Genomic DNA, 24,123 nt, shown 5'->3' with positions numbered 1-24,123 from the left:
CTATCTGTGTGTGTGTCTGTGTGCGTCTGTGTACGTCTATCATGCGCGTCTGTGTACGTCTGTGTGCGTCTGTCTGTGTGTGTCTTCTGTGTGTGTCTGTCCTTGTGTGTCTGTCTGTGTGTCTATCTGTGTGCGTCTGTCTGTGTGTGTCTATCTGTGTGTGTCTGTCTGTGTGCGTATGTATGTGTGTCTTCTGTGTGTGTCTGTATGTGTGTGTGTCTGTCTGTGTGTCTATCTGTGTGTGTCTAGCTGTGTGCGTCTGTCTGTGTGTGTCTATCTGTGTGTGTCTGTGTCTTCTGTGTGTGTCTGTATGTGTGTCTTCTGTCTGTCTGTATCTGTCCGTGTGTGTTTGGGGAGTGGCGACCTCGGGTTCGATTACCGCTCACGGCCAACATCAGTAACGATTATTTGAACCGGTTCTGGGCCTCCCCTAGGTCGACTCAGCCTCAAATGAGTACCTAGTGCGGTGTGTAAACATTGCCACTAGGGACACAAATGTGGTCGGGCGTGGTGCTGGCCACCCACCCCCTCGTTGCGTGCCGGGCTTCATAGGTGCTCGCTAACAGCATTTGCCCAACAATCTGTTAAAGGCGACACGGGGGATCTTTGTGTGTGTTTGTGGTAGTTAAGAGGTTAGCGCGCTGCACTTACGAACCCGTCGACCAGAGTTCGACTCACGGCCACCGGACACCGGGGACGATTATCTGAACCGGTGCGGTGTGTAAGCATCGACACTGGGAAGACAAAGGCGGCCGGGCGTGGTGTTGGCCACCCATCCCCTCGTGTGACATTCCCGCTTTCATCAGTGCTTCTCGCGAACAGCACTTGCCCCAACAGTCTGTTCAAGGTCTACGGGAGACTTTTGTGTTTGTGCTGTAAATGTTAAGGCTCCCGTCAAGACTTTTGTGCGGGAAACGTATTGTCGTGTACCAACTCCCTCGCTATTGCTTCTTAGGAAATAAATAAATAAACATGCAATACATCGATACCAATTTAGGATCCTAGAAATCTTGAAATGACCAAAACGACTCTCACCAAAACTAATATAAGTAAGCACTTCAATAGAGCTTCGGTCCCATGATTGATCATAGGCTTACCGTAGAGTATCAAATAACGCGGCAAAAGTGTTGGGTTATTGTCCATGTAAAATAATACTAAATGTACGGTATATTTTTTTAAAGGTCATTTTTATTTAAAAAAAAAATCTGTAATAAAGCACAGCTGCTTGTAATTACCGCATTAACAATTTTGTGGAGGGTGGAAAAAAAGAATGGGAGTGTGTACTTTCAAACATAACAGTGAAACGACAGCTATTGATGCCCGCGGTTGCGGGGGTGTTTGAAGCCTCTCCTTTTTCCGAGTCACTTGGCCCATTGTGCAGCAGATCGTGAACAGATGGCACGTGTGGGTCTGAGGGTACGCTCGGCCAAGCACGTTACCCACGCGTTAGCCCCAAAAACCCTGCCAGACCCCCTGCGTTTCTCCTGCCTCCCTCTCCTTCCCTCCCTCCCTCCTCCTCTGTCTGCCCTCCCTCCTCCTGGGTTCACAGGATGCACGACCTCCCTTCTTCGCTCCTCCTGCTGCTCCCTCCGAGATGCAGTGGGGCTGCGTGCGCTTAATCCCAGGCAAGCCTCTCTCCTTTGCTCATAACTCTCGTGCGTTGTCGCGCGTTTCGAGTCTCTCGCATCTCACGTCCGCCTTAATTAAACCCCCCTTGTTTTCATTAACGAACGAGAAGATTCACTCGGAGATGTTAATTTCTAACGGCAGTGGCGTAAAGGGCGCCGGGAGTTGAATTGCCCTTTCAGTGGTCACCGTTCGGAAGACATCTGCTGATGAACGTTAAACATTGCCATTTTACAATAAGGGTCATTGCTGCGCGTCCAATAATCATACCAAGTGTGATAAAATGCCTCTGTGAGCAGGAGAATAATGTTCATAATAACAACTGTAAATAATGTATAAGTTAGGCACTGGTGTTTTTGATATTTTTTCTTTGTTAAAGAAATCAATATAATTGCTGGGGGCCCAAGTGATTATTACCAGCAAACCAGTGTGATGCACCTGTGCCTTAGAAGGACAAACGTTTACTGTTGGGGCACATCACTTACATTTTTTGTATATATTTTTGCCCCAATTGCTGCTCGTTTTGTTCAACAGTATATAATTTACATGACAGCGTGTATTCTGTGTTCAGAGCATGTGTTTGTTTATAAATGTTGCGGTTTAAATTTCAACTTTATTGGTACGAAAGAATAATAATGTTACAAGCCACGGTAAAAAGATGCACTTGAACAATCAGCAGCCACGCTTTTTTATTATCAGTAAACAGGTATTATTAATTTCCAGTTTTTTTTGCAATCAACTGCTGGATTTGTTTGTCATGGGAGATGTTGGACCATGGAATTAGTAAATAAAAAAACCGCGCATTCATAATGCTGCCAGTATATTCTAGTACTCTTCAATTAAAACATTGATAAGTTTTCAAACCTTAGTACATACACGTCAGGAAATGTTTATATAACACCGTTTTAAAATTCACGTGTGAAACATAGAGCAAAAGTTGTATTCTTTTTTTTTTATAAGATGACATTTTAAGGCACGTTAATTTTCTCTAAAATGAAACCTCCAGAAGCAAAGTATAGCCCTCAGGTTGTGATTGCATGGTAAGAAGCCAGATTTGGGCTTTGAGATTATCCTGCCCACACGAATGTAAAGCCCAGTCTACAAGTTTTTGCTTTATAAGATTAGGTGCAGATTTCTGATTGTACCGCGGCCGCCAAACAAGGATTCCTGGATCAGACGGCCCCAAATCGGGGCTTACACTCCTACAGCTGTGCCTTCCTCAGACATGGAATTAGAGAAATCAGAACGTGGTTCGTGCATAAAAATAAACCCAAAACAAACGTGACCCCCACCCCCCTCGCGATGCATATTCTGGATTAAGCAAAAAGAATGAAAGGATAACGAGTGGATTTACAAAAAAGAAATAAAACTAATTTAGCTTAAAAACTAATAAAATGTGCACTGTACTCAACGGAGCGTGTTGGTGAACAAAGTAATTAATTGCTTGGTATTAATTTATCGTTAAGCTGGTTTCGGCCATTATCGCACAAATTCATTGTTTGCATTGTTACGTTGTGGTTTAGTGAACAATTTAGCGCAAGCAAATGCGGCGCACGTACGTTTTATTCTTTTGTATAAAGCGGCCCGATGGATCCGGCTGTCTTTAACGATGGAATTTTTGACTTGCGACCTACGATATATACTGTATTATCAAGATGCACACACATATGCATGCACGCACAGTCTACCATGCGCCGTACGCCTGTGTAGCGCTTGTCGTCAAAAAAATGTACCGTAATCAAAGGATCCTTGCATTTAAATTTCCATATACAGTACAACGGTATTTTTACAAACTGTATTATATATACATTTATTTTTCAACTACATTTCTTGTATCACATTTTACAGAAACAATGATGCAGCCAGTGTTTGCAAGGTGTATAAAGAATGCATAAAATACTGTGCCTATCAACAAACGTTCCGCTGACAAGTTGAGCCCATAATACCATTGTGCATTATATCATTCGTTAATTATACATCTTCTGATTCCGTTAGAATTACCGCTGTTTAAGATGAAAACAAAAGTTTGCTTTTACCGCAACTACATGCCTAACACGACACTCGTTTAGTTTGTAACATTACCTGGTCATCGTTGATATCCTTATTAGAACGGCCAGATTAAGCCAATAGTCTCACGGACCAAGACATTGTGAGTGTAATTGGGACTTAACCCTGCGACACACCAATACTCTGGAGATATTCAAATGAATACCGGCTTTTGAGCACGACTGCTCTAGATCGAAAGTCAACAGTCGTTATGTTATGGATAGATTAGTTCCTGGCGTAGAAATGTGGAATTGTCTCGCACCACCGGTGGAGAATAGCAATCGCCCAACGCTGACAAGAACGTGGGGAGGCGGAGTTAATCTACTTAAACTGTTTCATTTTCTTTACGTGGAAAGAGTATTGCGTGTTTCTTCCCGTCGCTAGGTTATGCACATAATTTGGTTACAGGCATGAGATCGATTTGTAAAATATATATGTACACGGAATAATTCTGCTTTGTGCAAGTTCTACGAGCTGTCTGCATCGCGCCAGCGGGCTCGGCACGATACCTGGAACACTCCATCCAGCATCTTGTTCGTCATATCTTTGAGCTCAAAGATGTTTACACTTTAATATTTTATACGCCCAGCTAATATATATGCTGTGGAGTACCCGCTTCCTCAAATGGATTTGTCATCAATAATGCGGTTTGCTTAATGCAATCTGCATCTTCATACAATCTATTAGGCAGTATTCCACTTTCTCGTGGTTTATTTTCACTCTAATTACACATCACCTCCTCTGCACATCTTGTAAAATCAAGATGTTGCACGACGGGATTTTACAAAGTTTCCGTTTTAGCTTTTGTAAGCTTAATATTATAATTTCAAAATTTTACGTGACTTTTTTTACCTATTGGGAACACGTAGTAAAGGTGTGTTGTATATATTTAGAAAATTGCCTCTTGAGCAATATTGGATAAAATAAGGAGATTTTAAATATATATGTTTGTCGGTAATTTACACTTTCTGAATTTATAGAAAATATTAACACACACAAAAATATAAAAACTATAATCGACATCGAAAACACTTTTATCCAAGAGCTATAGATTTTGCTATTTTTTTCCATTTGTCTGCGAAAGATATATCTGATTGTTTAGCAAACTTATTTTATGTATTGTTGGTTCTTTCGGTAAAACAATTGTTTTATATTTTTACCGAAAGAACCAAGAATATGAATCCCTGCAGTCACGAAAGCTTTAAATAAAAATTATTTTATGTAATTGCCGTTTTTAAAAAATTATATTTATCTTCAGTCCAACTTCGCGGCCCTCTCAATTAAGTTCTTCTCACATTTGCCGCCGTTCATTCCCGTCGGATTTCACGCTGACTCCATTGCCGCCAAGTTTGAGATGTGCCACTGTTGTCCCAATCTACATTTTCCCCTGGTTTATCCAATCCAGCCTATGGAAAAAAATCTTCCACTCTCGCTGTGAATAACTTCGCAATAGGACATCAACGTACCTGACTCCCCTTTTTATATGTAATCTTTTATGCAGCCTCAATGTGGCTGTAAATTGTTTTTCATCATTTATAAATATTGTTTTATTTAGGCCTTGCTTTGTAAGAGCTTTGAAAAAGACTTAATGGATTCCCAATACCGCCGTGCCTAGACTGTGTAGACTATAAAATGGCATTTGACTCCATGGAAATTGATACTTCATTCATTATGTGAAACATAAAATATTTTAATATTACATTCCATGACGTCACAGTTTGCAGCACTGACTTTTTTAATGGAACATTTTCGAATGCTCTGCAAACATTACTCAGTCGCCACATGTCTCCTTCTCCTTGGCATGTGAGTTTACAACCTCACAGTGACCTTGGGGTTTTGGAATCACCCACCGATATAACGAATGTATTTTTTCCCACGGTTTACTCTTCAAATACATATCCACACAAAATTAGACGGGAAGTCAAGTCGTTTTTATAACTTGATATAAAATATATATCAATGGTAGTAGCAATACAAGAGTGATAAGGATGCGACTGCCCGCTAGTGAGCGAGTGAGTGAAATGAAAGAGTGAGTTCTGAATCATCAATTAACCTGATCACTCTATCTTGAATTGTATCAAGTGCAATGAGGTAGGAGCTGGGTGCTCCACCCCACATTATAAACCTATTCAAACTGTGGTGAATTATTGCTGTGTATATGTATGCACGTGTGTTGAACTTCATTCGCGCCATACGTAGCCAACCGTCCTAATCGGAGGTGCGAGGTTATTATACGCAGAGTTGCAATACGCCTTCGATGCCTCGTTCACCAGAGTAGTAAAATAGACATTCCAGAATTATCAGTCAGATGATATTGCCCGTCAGCGGCCTGTGTTGGTATGTGTGTGTAAGTGCCATGACTCTGAATTGCCATTCCAAATGCAATTCCGCTGGTATTGTGTATCATATGATAACGTGATACTGCATAAGACTACTTAGCATAGCCATCTATGGCAGTCCGACATATATACATGGAAATATTTCGGATTGTAGAATTGCATTTTGAAATTGTGATACAGTGCTCATTATGAATCTGTAGACTTACAATTATGCCAATAATTGGCTATGTGTTACTGGGTGCATTATGCTAATCTATCGATGCTAAAGAACGCACGTGTCTTTAAACTCACATCTCCATGTGTATGCGTGTATGTGCGTATACTTGTACAGTGCTGTAATATACAACACAATGTATAGCGTTCATTGCGTATTTTTTTTGTTCATTGATTGAATATGTTCGATAAATAACCAATTACATCACTTTATGATCTCTTAGAATTTGGTTTTGTGATACTTTACCGTGTCACAATTGGTAGCACTGAGTCAGCGCCATGAGCTGCGATGTTTGTATCAACCACCCAGGATGAATCTGATTCGCACACATAGAAAGTTAAAACTAAACTATTTCAAAAAATGTATAGGCCCACTGAGCTATATAGCTTTTTCAGATGTGACCTGGCTGCAAATTATAGCTCAACGGAAGTGGCTTATCACGTGAAAATGTATATCAGCCAAATACTCTAAAACGCATGATGTTGGTTCTAAATGTAAAGGGAAAAACCGGAGGACCCAGAGAAAAATGAATGCGACCATGGGGGGGGGGGAGGACGTGCAAACTCCAAATATACAGCAGCAGGCGTCAGGGTTGGGATCGAACCCACGACCTCCTGTATACCAGGCGAGATAATTGACATCTCGCCACGGTGGCGCCCCAATTTGGTGGTCTATGCCCAGTCAGTGCTGACTGATGTTGGCATCTCCTGGCTGATTCGCTCGGCAGGTGCACACACGACCACTCACCTGCGCAGCAGCAGCAGAGAGCAGGTTGGTTGTGTGGTAGAACAGGGCCTTGAGGGATTGTTTTGGGCGAGGCGTGTGCGGTCACTTCTGGCTCGTTGATGGGTGGCTCTGCCACCGTCTGTAAATGTATTAAGTAAGAAGTAAGTAAGAACATTTGTTATTGCGCACTCTTGTGAGTCCAGTCCATCTGGAATGCGCATTGATCACACGTTGAAGTGGACTCTCCGAAGCACCGCTTTGAGTCTGTTGCAGAACTCGCTCAGACTCAGGGATGGATCCTGAATGAGCTGATAGCGGTGTTCCAGTTATTTGGGCCAGAGACCCGGAAACTGCGCTGGTTTACACGTGGCGGGTACGGCAGCAGGTGACCGCGAGCCGCGGATCGTAGTCGGGGGTCGATTTGGATCCGTTGAAGTTGGTACGCACTCATCGGCAAGATAGGACGGAGCAGATTGATGGAGACTCTTGAACAGGAGTAGGCATGATTTATACACAATCCGTTATTTAATAGGTAGCCAGTGCAGCTCATCACGTATCAAGCTCGTGATCGGATCATATTTCTGTTTCCTAACTAACAGTTTCCGGAAGGGTAAACACTCCTTCGCTCAAGGTCTAAAATGTGGATAACGAAGTTGGCACATAATGAGGGAATGCTACAGGTGCGGTGCCTTCCTCTCGATACAGAATTGGGATTTGTACACATCTGAGCGCTGGTGGACCCTGGTTGTTAGCACGCTCGGCACTGATGCTACATTCCCAAGACGATGAGAAACCAGGCTGTTCCTGGAAGGGTCCAGTGTGCCTTTGGGTATTGTCCTTAAGCTTCGCTCCATGGACCAGGCCCCATCCCTCCAGCCTGACCCCTGTCAAGCCCGCAGAGAGCTGCGGTATAGCAGCACAAGCAAACCCCCTCCCCTGAGCGTGTACGTGGATATGAACCAGTTGGCTGCTGGTTTTAAAACACAACACGTGTAATTATCAGTGTTGAGCAATCGTTATTTTGATTACATTTTTTAAGTATTAAATTTTCACGTAATATCAGAATTCATAATGGTGCAAGCACGTGTACGAGTTATTCCCTCTATTTTCAGTCACGGTGGTTAATGTCCACCGGAACGCAAAAGCTAAAAAGTGCGCAAAGGAGCATGAACAGGTGCACGCTTGGGAGAAAACGGAGAGGCAGCGTGAGAAAGACGTGGTTTATAAAATACAGCCTCGGCAGGACACGTCACACGAGAAGGAATGGCGGCCAGTGGTCGAGACTAATGGCGGAATGGCAGCCAAAGGATAGGACACGTCCCAGCGGACGTCGGCCACGGAGATGGAGCGATGTAATTAACCCTTTCGCAGGATCTAGCCTCATCGTTACATCGTGAGACCACGACAGATGGTGACAGCTTGGCAAGGCATTCATCCAGCAGTGGATTAAACATGGCTGGTGACGATCATAATTCCTATAATAGTTATTATCGTATTGGTAATGTAGACTTATTTCTATGCACACCCGCATTGGATAATGTTTTACAGTGGTATTTTATATGAAAGCAACCAGTTTTAAATCCAGAGACCTCGAATCCCCAAGTCTGCACAGAAAATGTGTTCACTTTATATTCCTTTTTGAAAATTCAAAGTTGCTTTGTTTGACTACACCACACACTAACAGATGTTGTGTATGTTAAAGCCGTGTGAATGTAAGCAAAGAGCAATTGTCTGAGAATTGATGTTTGCAATGAAATATATTCCGTCAAATCCCGGAAGCTAAGCTGGTTGAAGCCTGGCTCATGCTAACTGCATGTGCGACCATCACATGTAAAACCAGGTGTTGTAGGCTGATGTGTGGTCACGTTGCCAGCAGATGGCAGTGCAGCAAAATCCATGTGTTGCCTTGCACCATACTCTGTGACCTACGCTTTCAACCTTCACCAGCCCTCGCTGACCAACCTCAAGTTTGGACAAGTAACTTCCCGTGACCCGCTCGGCGTGGCGAGGCCCTCATCCAGCGGTGGAGTGTACACCGACAAGATAGCCATTGAAATATTGAATCAAATATTTACGCAGGTAGTGCGATGCGGTGGGTAGGAGGGGCTTTGCTCGAGCGGATACATGAAAGAAAGTAAAAAGTCGCCAGGCATGCAATCGCTCGCTCACGCAGCTGCCAGCGGGAAGGGCCTCAACTCGAGGTGGCTTAAGAGAGACGACGGCATTTGTCCTGATCTTCCACGCTCGGGAGAGGTTGGAGTTGCCCACACTTTAACACACCACACGCGACCTGCTGGCTGGAGAGAGGCGGAGGCAGGGGGCTGATTCAATAAACCTGCACTCTCGGTTAAACTGTCGTGCAGAGATGGATTGCGACTGGTAACCTCTGGATTGCAAGTCCAATGTGCCAAACGTTACACCACGGCGGTAGATGCAAGCTGCTTGGCAATTGCTTGTGCGTGTAGATTCACAGATAGACGTGGACGGGCTTGGGCACCGTGTAGACTGGTTCTCGGTGGCAGTGAGACCATACGATATGCAGCGTTTAGGGGAAGTCATCATTTTCCTACACTCGTCTTTAATGTATTACGATCTTAATAACATGAAGGTTAACTGTAATTGTGCACCAAAAGTAGCATTGCAAATGCAGTGTGCGTTCAGGTGTGTGCATGTTTATGTTTTTGTACTGTGAGCCTCTGGAATTGTTGGTGTATGCGTGTGCACGTTCCTGTGTGTTTGTTTGCTAGTGTGAGCATGCTCATGTTAATGTGTAAGTGCGAATATTGGGGAGCGGTAGTGTAGTGGTTAGCGCGCTGCGCTACGAACCTGGAGACCCGAGTTCGGTTCCCGCTCACGACCAACACCAGTAACGATTATCTAAATCAGTCCTGGGCCTCCCCTAGGTCGACTCAGCCTCAAATGAGTAACTGGTGCAGTGTGTAAACATCGCTACGAGGGAGACAAAAGCTCCAGGCTATACGGGGGTCTTTGTCTTTATGTGTAGGCGCGTATGTTGCAGTGTTTATGTGCGCGTGTGCATGTGGCCGGGCGTGGTGTTGGCCACCTACCCCTTCGTGTGCTGTGCTGGCCTTCATAAGTGCACGCTAACAGCACTTGCCCCAACAGTCCGTTAAAGGCAAAATGTGAGGTCTTTGTTGTACGTATAAGTATGTTGGAGTGTTTGTGCATGTCTTGCGTGCGCGCACAGTGATACATATTTTGTTTGTAATTATGGTGTAAGCAAATATGGCAATTTAGTGTCAAAGACAGGCACTGGATGGGTAAAGATGAGATTACAAAAAATATACAAGCATATTTGTATTACTATATATTTTTCCTGTATTCTACATATTTTTTGTTGTTGTAGAAAATAAAAAATTGCAGATAAATATTTTACTGGGTTACATACGTTCCTGTAAAAAGTGGATATTTAAATATGATGTTCATTGCAAAACCTTTTTTTATGCAAACAAATGCCAGTCTGTGCTGACCTGTTATGGGAGTTATCCAGTTGCCATACTTGATGTACTGTCCTTTGTCGATTTAATTAAGTTAAAGTCTTAGATATTTGATGTAGATCATGGGATATAAATACGACAAATATTTTACTTGCAGCTATTTAAAAAAATGTATGACTTAGCTGTTTTTAAACCATGTATTTGTATAAGGGCAGTTTTGGAATTCAATGTGGCCTGCCCCATAGCAAGATACATACAGATCTAAAGCATGAGTGTGTGGGCCCAATATGTTCATTTTCACATTTGCAATGTTTAACAATTAAACATTTGCACTCTCTACATCCAACGAACCAAAATTATGTTCTAAATCACGTTTTTTTTAATTTACATATATATTGTAAACGCATTCCTTTATATACATATACAGAGTCTGAGCGTCAAATATATACGTGTACGCTCTGCATTCCCAGTGACACTGCAGAGCCGGGCACCGCTGTTAATGTTTAAACGACGCAAAGCGAGAGCCAAGCTTCGCCTTATCCCTGTCGCCAGACCCGGACAAATATTGACCGTGCACATGTAAAGCTATCCCCAGGCCACACCAGGCGAAATCCGCCAAGATAACGACCCCCACACACACACGCGCGCACGGTGGGCCCGGGGACTCGCTCGCCTTCCTCCGTGGAGTGCGATACGCGGGCCGGACCGGCGAGAATCCGTCGGCACGCTGATCGGCGCTGCTGCTGCTGCTGCCGCTGCTGCCACCCACCGCCGCCGCCACCCCCCGGCAGACCCGGCGGCCCACAGCGAACCGCGATTCCAACAACAACAACAAAAACAACAACAACAAAAACCGATGCCCGTTTTTGTTGGCCCAAGACGAGCGAAGGCCGCCAATTGCGCCCCCCTCCCCCGTCACGGTCGTGGAGGAAGAGTGGGGGGAGACCACGAGTTATAGAGTGTTAGGGCGTGTAATTACAAGTGCACGGCTTAATCAATTTTTATACAGATTAACTTTAGCGGTAAAAAGTTGACTTTTTTTTCCCGAGCCACTTTAATTATTTTAACGGCTCACATCTTGTAGACAGCAAGTAAAATGCCCCACAAATGTCCCTGGCATTTAATAATCAGTTTATTGGTGGGGTTATACTTTGGCACATTCACAAGCTCTGTGTGTCGATGTTTGGCCACTATCACATACCAGCACTCACAAACCACATACACTGTACACTGAACGATTGCGTATTTTCTGTACGTATATTTGCCCCAATTTTGTAAGATCTTTCGCTAAGATTACTAGTATTATACATTTTCTAAAATATATTTTATTATACTATAATTTATATTTACAGTTAAAATGTGCGATGTCATTCAATGTGTACGCTATGTATTTATGTTTGTATTTGTTCTGTGCTTATATATATTAACTTACACCATTGGAACCTCCTTTATTATATTCACTTCGACAAGACAATTTTTTTTAAAGCCATGTATACTATTTGTCGTAATGGTTATTGCATAGGAATGGAAGGTACTCTGTTTTTCAAACAACTTACATTTTTTAACCACTGATGTTGAGTCAAAATAATTCAATTAGATTTAATTTCATCTAAAATTATCTTTTTAAATTCCTCCCTATAGAGTATACAGTATTACCTCATGCAGCACGTGCATCCCATTCATTCCAATAACTCGAGACACGAAAAAAACCAGATCAATAATTAGCAACTTAAGCATTTCAAACCAATACCCGTCATATTATTATTACCATATCTGCTTAGGATTTCTTAAAATTAAGGGTGTTTGGCAGCGCTCTTATTTTATTTATAGAAATTGATTGAAGGCTTTTATAGCCGCAAATAAATTGTCTGAATGCGGCTCACTTTGAGCAGCCACTTGATCGGCAGTGCGATCGACGCTTTGATTTGAATACACGACCAGCATAGCTTTCCTGTATCGATGCAGCAATAGTGATCCAACATGCTGCGCGCGTCGGACAAGTTTATGATTATCGACAGGCATTTCCAAATGCAACTGAGCTGATGCTCAGGAATCTCTTTGGACAGGATAGGGGGTGGGGGGAATTTCTCGGTTTTTTTTTCTCTCTTTTCCGTGGGCATAGCGGCACGGCCGCCGCGGTGCCCCATGCAACGCTCACGATGGCCGCCCCTCTCTCCGGCGCCGGACGGAGCGAGCGCTCCGGTTGACGGCTGCGCCCGTGTCCTTGGCCGTATCCGGCCGTCCGTGTTCGACCTTAGGGGAAGCATTAGGCCCTGAATATTACATGCTGAGAGAGGGCCTGGGCTTAGTGACCCACAGAAACATAATGTGTCTCAGAGTAAGTACCGCAAATGGCACTCGCTACCTTTAGCCCCCCTCGTGCATTTTCTGATATTTTTCCGTAAAAGAGATGAACGGTTGAGAAAATATTGAACGTGGCGTAGGTCTGCCTTTCCTGTAATAATTATATTGATTTAATTATATCCGCAAGTTTACCGAATCTCAATTCCTGAAATGGGATTTTTGGAGTAAACTCACCTGTACTTATGCATACACAATCGGATTTTTTTTCATGAATAGCTTCTTTTTGCGTAACATTTCAGCGTGTGAAATAATGATGTTGTGTTATGCCAAGTACGATGTGAATTTTTTATTTTAAAAACACTGAGGTACTTATGTTGCAGAATATACATTAAATGGAGGCTTTTACAATTACAATTTTTTTTGTAATGATCACACTGACGTATACAGGCAAAGCATTTGATTTGCTTTTGTAAGGATGAGAAAAATATTGAAATGTACAAATAAACCGATAATTGAATCACGTACAATTTCACGTAACCACATGCCTGCCACATATGTAAAACAGCACACACAAAAAATCACAAATGCGCCAAGAAAATAAATAAAGTGCGATGCATAGCCGGGCATAACACCATGCTGTGCGTTGCGCAATGTAACTTCACCGTTCAAAATATTTGCCCGTGACGCGGCCGTGGCGGTCTCCCCGTGTAACAGGTTGTAATACTCGGGTTGTAATACTCAGCTCCCGGCTCTATATCTGCAGCGCGCCGCTGTTTGCTCTCACAGCCACGACGACGACGCAGCCATGTTTGCCGCACCTTATCTGAGCAGGCGCTTATTGACCTGGCCGAGAGACTCCGTCCATGACCCCTGACCTTTAGCACTGCATCCATGGCAACAGCTGCCTTGCTCCCTCCTCCACCGTCAACCCGTTCCCCTATTCCCTTCGACGGACGGTTTTGGTTCCGCATGCGACACTCAAAACATTTGCCTATCCACACGAGCAGAAGTGACCGCGGAAGGTTGCGCGGCTTTGCCGGAGATTTTCGCGTAGATGGGCTCGGTGATTCGCGTCTGGACGGCTCAATCGCTCGCTCCGTATCAGCGCAGATGCACGCCTGGAGTAAAATCGCTCCGCTTGGTGCATTTTGTCGCACAATATATGTCGTCATTGCATGGCGTGGTTGACGCGAAGCTCTGTGCTGTGCATTAAATGGATATATTTTTACGTCTACGGAACGATGTTTATTTGCAGCATTCCATTGGTTTATGTTAAGCACATCGATTGAGGCTGAATTTTATGCTCGCGTTACGTGCACCGAATCGTCTGCGCAAGAATCAATGTTTTTGCAACGTATACAAATTATACGTTATACATGCGAAAGTTAACATGTCGGCTAATGGTGTGGACGAGACGAGAAAAGTGAGAAGCAGTACAATACAGAACAATGAAATACGATGCAAATAAAATTTTATTTTTCAATCAAATTGCAAACCCAATTCAGTTGGGAATGTCTCGGCTCGTGCTTAATTTCTACGTACAATAGTGTAGTTACAATAGTGTAGTTACAATAGTTAAATTGTTTCCTTGTGAGATTTTCCTTTGTTTTTTCAATAAAACAGCATGGTGCGTCAATGCACTACTACGATTGGACAATGCATATTTCCGTCTCAGGACATGTATATTTCACGCGGTTATATGCAATTCATCACCTCGTATATTACTCATTATCGTTTGTCACGCTTCAATATGTCACCTGTCAATTTGGCGATAATAAAAACAGAAAAAAAGTAATTGTAGCATATATTTTGGAATCTGCTGGGATACACGGCCGACATGAAAACCTCATAGCATCCATTTGTATTTTACTTACCCTGCAGTGCATCGTTGTCATTCGTCGCAATAACGTCCCAAGATTTACATTTTTGTGTTTTCCACAAGAACAAGTGCCAGCTTAAATAGTGCGGCGAATTTATCTGTTTGAATATTACATTGAGATGAATGTTCATCGCCAAATTTATTGCTGGAATTTTCAGTTAAGAGAGGGACTTTGTGTCACAGGTTTTGTTATGAATGCATTTCCCACGGTCATGTGTGTGTGTATGTACGTGAATGTGCAATTGCTTGCATGTGTGCGTGTAGTGTAGCGGTTAGCGTCCTGCACTTTGAACCTGACGACCCGAGTCTGATTCCCGCTCACTGCCAACACCAATGGTGGTTAACTGAACCCAATCCTGAGTACCTGATGCCATGCATAAACATCACCACGAGGGAGACAAAGGTGTGTGCTGGGCCGGCCATCATAGCTGCTTGCTTAACAGCATTTGAACCTTATGGCGGTACCCCGGGGTGCCATAGTACCCCGGCTCTCGCATAATGTCCGTGATGCAGTCATTTGTAGTCTGTTGATGGTCGGCGATGCGGCAATGGACTCATCTCGACGAGCTGTACACGATGCACCACGTGGTGCGTACGAGCGTTCAGGGTTTCAGCGCAATCGTCACCCCTGGAAAAAAATAGTGTCCCAGAAATAAAATATTCAATTGCCTCGGCCATTTTGTATTATTTGGTACCCCGGGGTACCGCCATAAGGATAATTTCCTCCAAACAGTCTGTGAAGACAAAATGAGGTATCTTTATCTTTTGTATCAGCAGTGGTGTCGTGGTTCGCATGCTGCACTGTGAACACAGCCAGTGAATCCAGTTTCCACAGAAACAAACTCCGGTATCAGAACCTGACCTGGGCCCACCCTGGGGTCGACTCAGCCTTAAAAGACGACCTCACCACTGCCCGCTTAATTTTGTCATTCTAGGCTCTCACCTCTGTCCAGTTCGAAGTCTTACAGATTCGTTCCAGAATTTCCACGTGTCTCCTTCTTTCGTATGACTGATGTAAATGCAGAGCAAACAACTACAGTTTCACATTCGGGTGGTGAAGCAAGATAACCGGGTCAGGAGTAGTGCAGTGTGTCGCTGTGATGTCTCATCTCCACTTGTTGTAGGTAGGTTCAACACCTTTATTGCGTGTCTCCTACCGTTCAAGAGAACCTGGCAAAAAAGTCGATATTCGTGGTGTCTTGGATTGGTGGAAGACAGGATCCTCCTGAAAAAGGTGTCTTGAGACTCAGCGAGGCTTTCCTTGGTAAATAAGTGCAATAAATAATCATAATTTATGAAAGCCAAAATCAGAGCAATTCTGTGCATACTGCTCACATTTATTTGCCCTTGTTTATTTATTAGTTCATTTTGTTTAGCAGAAGCATTAGGGCATGCCCAGTGAGAGCAGCGGAGCTTTAATATGAACTACATCCTCTCATGGGAGTGTGTGAAGACAAGGCAAGTCAATCTGCCAGCGGGGTTAGAGCACACAATCTAGTGCAGAAATATTTAATTATATACATACGCATACACACACTGTACATTAAGGACAGTTTTTTTTCTAAACGAGATACCAAAAAAGGTCACCTTAACCCAATATTATTGTTCTAAAGGCATTAATAGGTAATTGCGCGTACTCATAAAATGTCTATTTTTTTGGTGCCATGGTAGCGACCTTGCGCACACATGTGGACTCAGATTTTGAACAATGGTGTATCAGCGCAAGTGAAGCAAAATCAGAGAGTCTCCTGGCTTTAGTGCAGGGTCGCCACGTGGCCCAGTTTGACCCGCACAGTCTGGGAATTGGTGTCTCTGTTTGGGCGGCGGGAATTGATTTGCACCGAGATCTGGTACTGTTATTGCTGCGTTAAACTTTAATACCGTAGACCGCACGGTCTCGTTAGACCTCGGCTGACTGAGATACACGTCTGGGTTTGACCTGCGTAAAAGGTGGCAACACTGCACAACCGGTGGTGGAAACTCCCACGTTCTTATGGCAGGGCGGAGTCTACCCAAAGAATACACTGCTGTCGACGTCAACCCACAATGTTTCTTTTTTTACCCCAGAGGAATGATGGGCTATGTTGACTTCCGGCCAGAATTTCAACTCGCCGCCGAGTTGGCAGACTTGCCGTCCACTCGACAACAGGCAGTGCGCCTGTGTAAAAACTCCTTTCGGACGTCAGTTAAATATGGGATTGAGTGCACCTTGGGCATTGCAAACTGGCTCAATGAGAAGTCATCCTGGCACACCCAGCTGCCCAACTTCACGTGCTGGGCATGGCAGCACGTGCCCCGCAGTTCATTGCTTTTGGTGGAGTCAATAGCCAGGAGATGCCAGGACAGAAACTGGGTTGATGATCCATCTCTGCGAATTTTATCAAATCGCTATCCCCTCATATTCTGGGTTTTCTCCAGGTACTTCTGGTTTCCTCCCGCATGGAAACAAAAAGATAATTCAAACTTAATTGGCCACATACCCGCGATGGAACACTCTCCTGTAAAAGAGTCTTGAGCCTCAGTAACACTTTCCAGGACAGTAATAGACAATTGTTATGAATGAAGTGCAAGTGGCGGCTTAGTGGATAGCACGCTGTTCTGTGAACACAGCAACCGGTATTTGATTCCCAAACAAGGCAAACATCAGCGGAAAAGTGATATCTGAACCAGTACTAGGCCCCGACCTTTTTACGCACCCACAGTGACCCGCATGGTGAAGTATGGTCACACAGACGTCCCCCCCCCCCCACAATTGAGGGCTTCATCTCGCAGTGTATTGATCAAAGGTCGCAAATAATTATCCATTCTTGTTTTTTGGGTTAGGCAACGTCGTTACTACTTGGCCTAACCCTAACAATTGGCCGTAAATAATTGACGTGTTTTATTGTTATAAATTGGTTCATCAAAGAGTTCACGTTACCATTGTAGAAGTGAAACTGCTGACTACTGGACATTTAGTGCAATTTCACACCGACTGGACCATTAGCATTGGAACACCATGCCATCCCTTACACACATGCCACCTTGGACTGATGTGCAAATAGAACCAGGACATGCCATGGGAAGAAGAACATCCCTCAATTCAACATGTAAGTGCATTGCTTTCAGTGGTGTATTATCACACAACTGATCACATCTTGGGAAGACTTACAGGTATCCAGGACAGCTACCTTAAAAAGCGGATGAGCCTGTGAAAACCAGGACAGGTGGTAACCCTGCTGGCACCAGGGCCACGGGTGTGGGGGGTAGAGTGGGGTACGCGGCACCGGCTTTTATTTACTCTGCGCCCTCCCCGATGCTGACGTGCATTGCACAGCGGCAGAGCACTCACTCTAAGAGCATCCGTTTGTTAAGCATCGGGGATTTATCACTTATTGCGTGCGAGTGAATCACGGGGGGCCACTGCAGTGCCTGTGACAGCGTGGCCCCGGCGAACGGGCGTTGCGTGCTCACGCGGGCCCCCCGGCAGTCATCTTGACATCCCCCTTCATACGGCTTTGACACCGTCCTTTATTTTAACCCTGGCAGGATGCCCGCTGAGAACCGCTGCAACATTGTTACCCTCTGGTCTATTCGCTGCTGGATGAGAGCCTCTCCACGCCCCGTGTAGGTTTCGGGGGGTTTAATTCGACCGAACTTCTCGCCGGTCGGTGCGGGTTGGTGAAGGCGTTGGGAGCGTAGTATGACATTTTTTTGTGCGCTTTTCTCTGCCGAGAGCGGCGTATACAACACCGGTTGATGGCTAGATGGTCGCCCATCCAAGCACTTTCCAGGCTCCATCCTGCTAAGCTTTACATATTTGGGGCGACATCGGGCGTATTCCAAGAGACTTGGTCAATGGGCAAGGCTCACGACTTTTGTTCGGTTTTACGTTGGAGGTCCTTGTAACCGTAGAATGGGACGAAGCCAAAGGCAACGTAAAAATGTCTCCGCGCCTGAATGGGCGCGAGATGGTGCCCATGGCCGATGCAGAGATAGTGGTGAGACAAGCTCCCTCTGCTACAGCGTTACTTGGCTGGATTCAGTTATTGCAACTATCGCAGTCCATAGGGGATTGAGGGACACGGGGAAATCACATTGTGGGCCCCTCCGAGGCCTTCGAACTAAACCGGAAGTATAACTCCGTGACGTCGAAGCGTGGGGCCCCCAAAAACCGCGGGGCCCGGGACGGTCGCCCCGATCAGCCATACCCGAGGGACGGCTCTGATTGCAACTGCTGTGCAGGTAAACACGTGTTTTGTTGTTTGGCATTTAGATGATGGTACTGGCACACGATGCCCTTCTCTCGCAAGATGATGTCGTGGCCAGCGCTTGATTTCAGCCGGAACAGCCCAGAACGCTGTTCCGGGAATTATTTTGGCCACATCACATCCAACAACGGTGAGTCCGTGCATTACATTTTTCATACATCTATTCATAGGTTTATAGTATAGGGAAAGTAGGATGCAATAAATACGATATTATTATGGATAGGCGTATCTTTTTACTCTTAACGGTAGCGCCTCACGCCGATGGGCCAGCGTGGCAGCGTTCCACGAAATATCGAGTGAGAAGTTAATCCCAGGTCACGGTAGATTGCAAACTTTCCCAAATCACAACAAATCCCCGCAGAAGTGACCCGAGTGGCTGCGGGGTCCAGAACAGTCGCTCTGACGCAAGCAAGCCCACCGCCGAGCAAGCCCACCGCCGAGCGAACCTGGCCACGGACCGCGGGGGTCTACGCCAATGTCCGGCCCGCCGCTTTTGTCTCCCCAGCGCAGCGGTGTCGTTACACAATGTGCCAGGTGCCCGTTTTAAGGCTGGGACTTACCCAGGGGGAGCACGGGGAGGAAAGAAACCTCGTCGAGTAGTGGCAGCGAGCGAGCGCGCGCCTGCCCCGCAAGAACTCCCCCGCGCACGCTCTCACCCCCGGTCGCCCGACACGCCGAGATTTGGCAGACGTGGAAATGCCTCTTTGCATCTGGCGTGGGGAGCCGGTGGGGAGGTGCCGCCAGCTCACCCCTCCTGCGCGTGGCTGCGCGTGGCATATGGTGGACGCCACCTAAACTCTGCGGAGAAAAATCTGATGACCGGTTCGGTGTCAGAACTTTGGAGCCCCTTTTTATCTCCTTCGCTAGCCTTGCCTGGCAGGTGCTACTGCTGCTATCTTGATTAGAAATGTAATTGTATTAATAAGTGCCTTTGTGCGCATGAGCATGTGTGTGTCAAGGAGTGTGTACGCGTGTGTGTATGTGTAGTCAGTGTGTGTGTGTGGGGAGCGGTAGTGTAGCGGTTAGCGCGCTGCGCTATGAACCCGGCGATACGAGTTCGATTCCCGCTCATGGGCCTCTCCTAGGTCGACTCAGCCTCAAATGAGTACCTGGTGCGGTGTGTAAACATCGCCACTGGGGAGACAAAGGCGGTCGGGCGTGGTGCTGGCCACCCACCCCCTCGTGTACCGTTCCGGCCTTCATAGGTGCTCGCTAACAGCACTTGCCCCTACAGTCTGTGAAGGCTATACGGGGGGTCTTTGTGTGTGCGTGTGTCGGTGTGCTTGGTTCGTGGTTAGGGTCACTGCGTTCATTGCGCAGTGACCTCAGCTCGACTCCCAGCCACGGGTGATTGTCAAACTGCCCCTCTCCTGTTCTCCCCCTAGGTCGACCCAGCCTTAAACGAGCACCTGGTGCGTGTGTTTAAACGTCAGTGCTGGGGAGACAAAGGTAGCCCGACGTGGTTCCCGGCCACACCATCCCTCGTGCACCGTGGCGGCCTCAACAGCCGCTCACTAACAGCACTTGCCCCAACGGCCTGGATAGCTACAGGGGGCTCTTTGTGTTGGCTTGTGTTTGTGTCTGGGTTTGTATGTGTGTTTCAAATGCATTTTTAATGCTCTGCTTGCAACCCAAAGAGCAGTGATTGCCTGACAAGTGGCTTTAGTGCTAGATTGTTAACAGCACAGTTGTCATTAAATGGCTTCATTGATGGCAGCGGCCCATAGCCGTAGTAATCATCAGCCAAGATTTATCCACTGCTGGATGAAGGCATCCCCAAGCCATCTCCAGCCCTCGTCGTCTTGCATTGCAACAATCCATTGAGCACCTGCCCATGAGCTGGTATTATCGCTCTGTCTCCGCGAGGGATGTCTTCTCGGGCCTGTTCCCTCCTTCGGCTGCCACTCCATCATTCGTCTCAGCCACCGGCAATCCTGAGCCTACTTTTCCCACCACTCACTACGATGTCTTTAACCGGCACTTGTTTCCGTCAGGCAATGTAAACCCCATATGGGCCACTGACACTGAATAAAAAATTCTGAAAAAATACCAACTTTATTTCATCACCACATTTGTGTCAGGCAATAGCCCTTCCTTCTTCAATGCCCTGCAGGGCCATTGCTTGCAGGGCAATGGCAGTGCTGTGAACTGACTAATGTGTATTTTGTTAACCGTGCTTGTGCACCACTGCCAACGCCTCCTCACCAAATGACTTGTTTTATAATGCTTGTAAATACATATACACCCAGTCTTGTGCCGCGTGTCAGATTGCTCGGCTTCCAGTTGAGAGGTTCCGAGTTAAAATCCTGGTTTGGGGGGATTGACGAAGTCCACCGTCTCCGCCGGGCATCATTAAAGTGAGCACCACTTTGTGGGAAGATAAACTCGTGGTCAAAGTAAAGTTTAGATATCTCAGCCACCACCGTGGGAATGTGGAACTTCTGGCAGTTGCTGGGGGCCACCAACAGGTAAGTGCCCGATGGTTATGTAAGCATGGGTAAACTTTGAAAAAGATTTGAAATGTTAACAACAGTAGACACGCACATTGAGGTCTCGGTCTACCAGACTGATTGCTTTGTGTCATCCCACACGGTGTTTGAGGCGCCGCAGTGGCGAAATGTTAACTACCTCGCCTGGTATACAATCATGGGTTAGATCCTGACCCTGACGCCTGTATATTTGGAGTTTGAGTGTTCTCCCTGTGGTCGCGTGGATTCTTCTCCAGGTCCTCCGGTTTTTCCCTCCACATTTAGAAACATGCGTTGAGAGTATTTGGCTGCTATTATACATTTCCACAAAAGCCACTTCGTTGGGCTATCATTTGTGGCCAGGTCACTTGTGAAAAATAACTGGATAGCTCAGTGGGCCTTACCTGGTAAAGTAAAATAGTTTAGTTTAGCCACCACACTGCAGGTCACAGCACTCCTCTGTCTTCTTCACTTCTATACTTTAAAATGCCCTCGAATTGTCTATTTTCCCATGGCCATGTAACCTTTGCCAATGAAATAAACGCATTGACTATTATCTATTGCAGCTTCAATCGTGCTGCGTGTTGCTGGCCGCTTGGGCGTTTCAGGCCTTTGGGTCTTTGGGCCCTCTGCTTAGCAACCTTGATTAAAAATAAAAAAAAAATTCAATTCCAAAGCACGTCACAACAGGGACATCATATCTCAACACCTCCTTCTCAATAAGGGAAATTGATTAGATATGTTTTAGGTTTTCTGTGCACTACTTGTGAATGGGAAGTGCAGTGTTGCTGAGCAGATCAATTACGAAGCCTGTACAAGTAATATTATCTACAGCAATAAGCTTGTCGAGCATGATGACGTGACAGGCGATTAGTTAAACAAGATCACTCTAACTCTCTCTTCTATGGACAATGTAAATCTGAAGTAATTTTCAATTCTTAGTACAGAGTGTTTCAACTCTACAGGCAACTGCACCTCTAGGCATGGTGTCAAATGTTGACAAGTTCATCGCGGGGAGAGAAGAGACATAGATTGCGTTTAAGTGAGAAGAAGTGTAAGATTATCAGAACTTGGCTCATGGACTTACAATGTTATTCTGGGAACTTTTGTCTCTGTCTTGATACATTTCTATTACTTTGACCAACTTGAGAGTCTAGAGTTACCTCACCGTGAGTCTTACCTGCTCAGCATGTGAAGAAACAATGCTGGCAGGTTGTAAGCATGAGCCGTTGATTGACAACCCCCATTGTTGCGGCATTCACATGCCAGTTGAATGGATCTGCCCCCCCCCGCCCCATAGTCCTTGGGCAACTTGGTCATTAATCTTGCATTTCGTGAGCGTCCCTGTGCGTGCGTGTCGAACATCGTCACTCTGCTCAGGTTTGTTTAACACGTAGGCTTTCACGAAAGGAAGATTTACTCTTTGGTTCTTTCGGTAAAGTCACGTAGGAAGAAAAATAATAGATCACGACGTTTCAATCGCAACACAAGCAATCGTGATCAGGTGGGACAACCACAGCAAGAAAAACTGAAGTTTCAAATCAAGATTGAAAGAAAGACTTATTCACAATTCTGGAAGATTCGCCCGATGAAGCTGGTTGTAATCACCGGCAAAACGTCGTACTCATATGGTAAATGGTGTGGATTTACTTTGCAACACACCGGTCTGCTGAAGTCGTAACTAATTGACACGTTTTGTTTACGTGACAAACCTAACCAATTTGCTGTGTCGGGTGGTGGTGGTGGGTTAACGACACATTTATATTTACGTGCTCAAACCCAAAATACATTTATCACTACCCTGGTTTGTGTGAATTTACGGGTTCTGGTCAGGGATGACAAACCTCTCCGAGCTAGTATTCCTACCTATCATGCTCTTGTAAATCAAATAACTTGAATACCAGTTGGTGGTCACCTGGTTAAATAAAAGGACATCAGTGCGGAAAATAACTTTTTACAAATTTTACTCATTTTTTAAAAGAATATCTTCCCAGACAATGTAACTGCGATGATCATTGTTAACAAAGCTCTTGTATACATATTGTTTGTGACGACGTAATATCCGTTTCTGCACCGCGTGTTGCGGGTGTGCTTGGCATGGCCACGCACAACTGTGGCGGTGGTGGTGGGTGTAGGCTCACATGAGACTACGTGGGCAGTCGTAGGCAGTACAGCAAGCAGGTTGTTGACCTGTCCGTGGAGATCGTTTTCATTGTATTCCCCACATACAGAAGAAGAAAAAAAGCCACGCAAGCACTGGCCAAGCTTCCCAAGATGGACACTTGTTGAAAATAAGTGTCACAGCCTCACTGAATATTTTCTGGGCAAATACAATACCACAATCATTATTTAGTTAAATCAATTATTAATCGTTTTTGAGCTTGCGAGCGCCGCCAAAGGGGCCTTGCGCTCTCGAGTGGACGTTTAAAGACCCCTGTCGTGTCATTCTGACGAGTACAGCCGCGGTGTGTACGGTGCTGGTGTCATGGTCAGACCTAAGCAAATGTGAAAATCACCCACAGTCTCGGAATTAAATTACAAAATGTCAATAATGGTGCCTCAGCGGGTTAATTAGTCCCTGTTCTGGGTGAGGAAGGTTCCCCTTTTCCAAATTGCTGCAAGTAATATAGATGATTAATGAAGAGTGTGTATTTTATGATAAAAAGACAAAGATCCACCCTATAGCCTTAACAGACGGTTGGGGCAAGTGCTGTTAGCGAGCAGCACCTATGAAGGCCGGCGTGGCACACGAGGTGGTGGGGTGGCCAGTACTACGCCCGGCCGCCTTTGTTTCTCTTGCGACGATGTTTACA

General features: G+C 45.4%; 1 long non-coding RNA gene across 1 annotated transcript in view; it reads right to left on the bottom strand.

The window, feature by feature from the left end:
- Positions 1–714: 714 nt before the first annotated feature.
- LOC144935345 (uncharacterized) overlaps positions 715–24,123 on the bottom strand; it is a 37,632-nt gene continuing 14,223 nt past the window's right edge. The window contains exons 2-3 of the long non-coding RNA XR_013637303.1: positions 6,973–7,090; positions 715–734 (exon numbers count right to left, since the gene is read on the bottom strand). This is a non-coding gene — a long non-coding RNA (uncharacterized LOC144935345). The remainder of the gene's footprint in view (positions 735–6,972; positions 7,091–24,123) is intronic.

The sequence above is a fragment of the Lampetra fluviatilis genome, chromosome 13, assembly GCF_964198595.1.
Source record: "Lampetra fluviatilis chromosome 13, kcLamFluv1.1, whole genome shotgun sequence".
NCBI classification, from domain to species: Eukaryota; Metazoa; Chordata; class Hyperoartia; order Petromyzontiformes; family Petromyzontidae; genus Lampetra; species Lampetra fluviatilis.
This window is presented reverse-complemented; position numbering and strand designations above follow the sequence as displayed.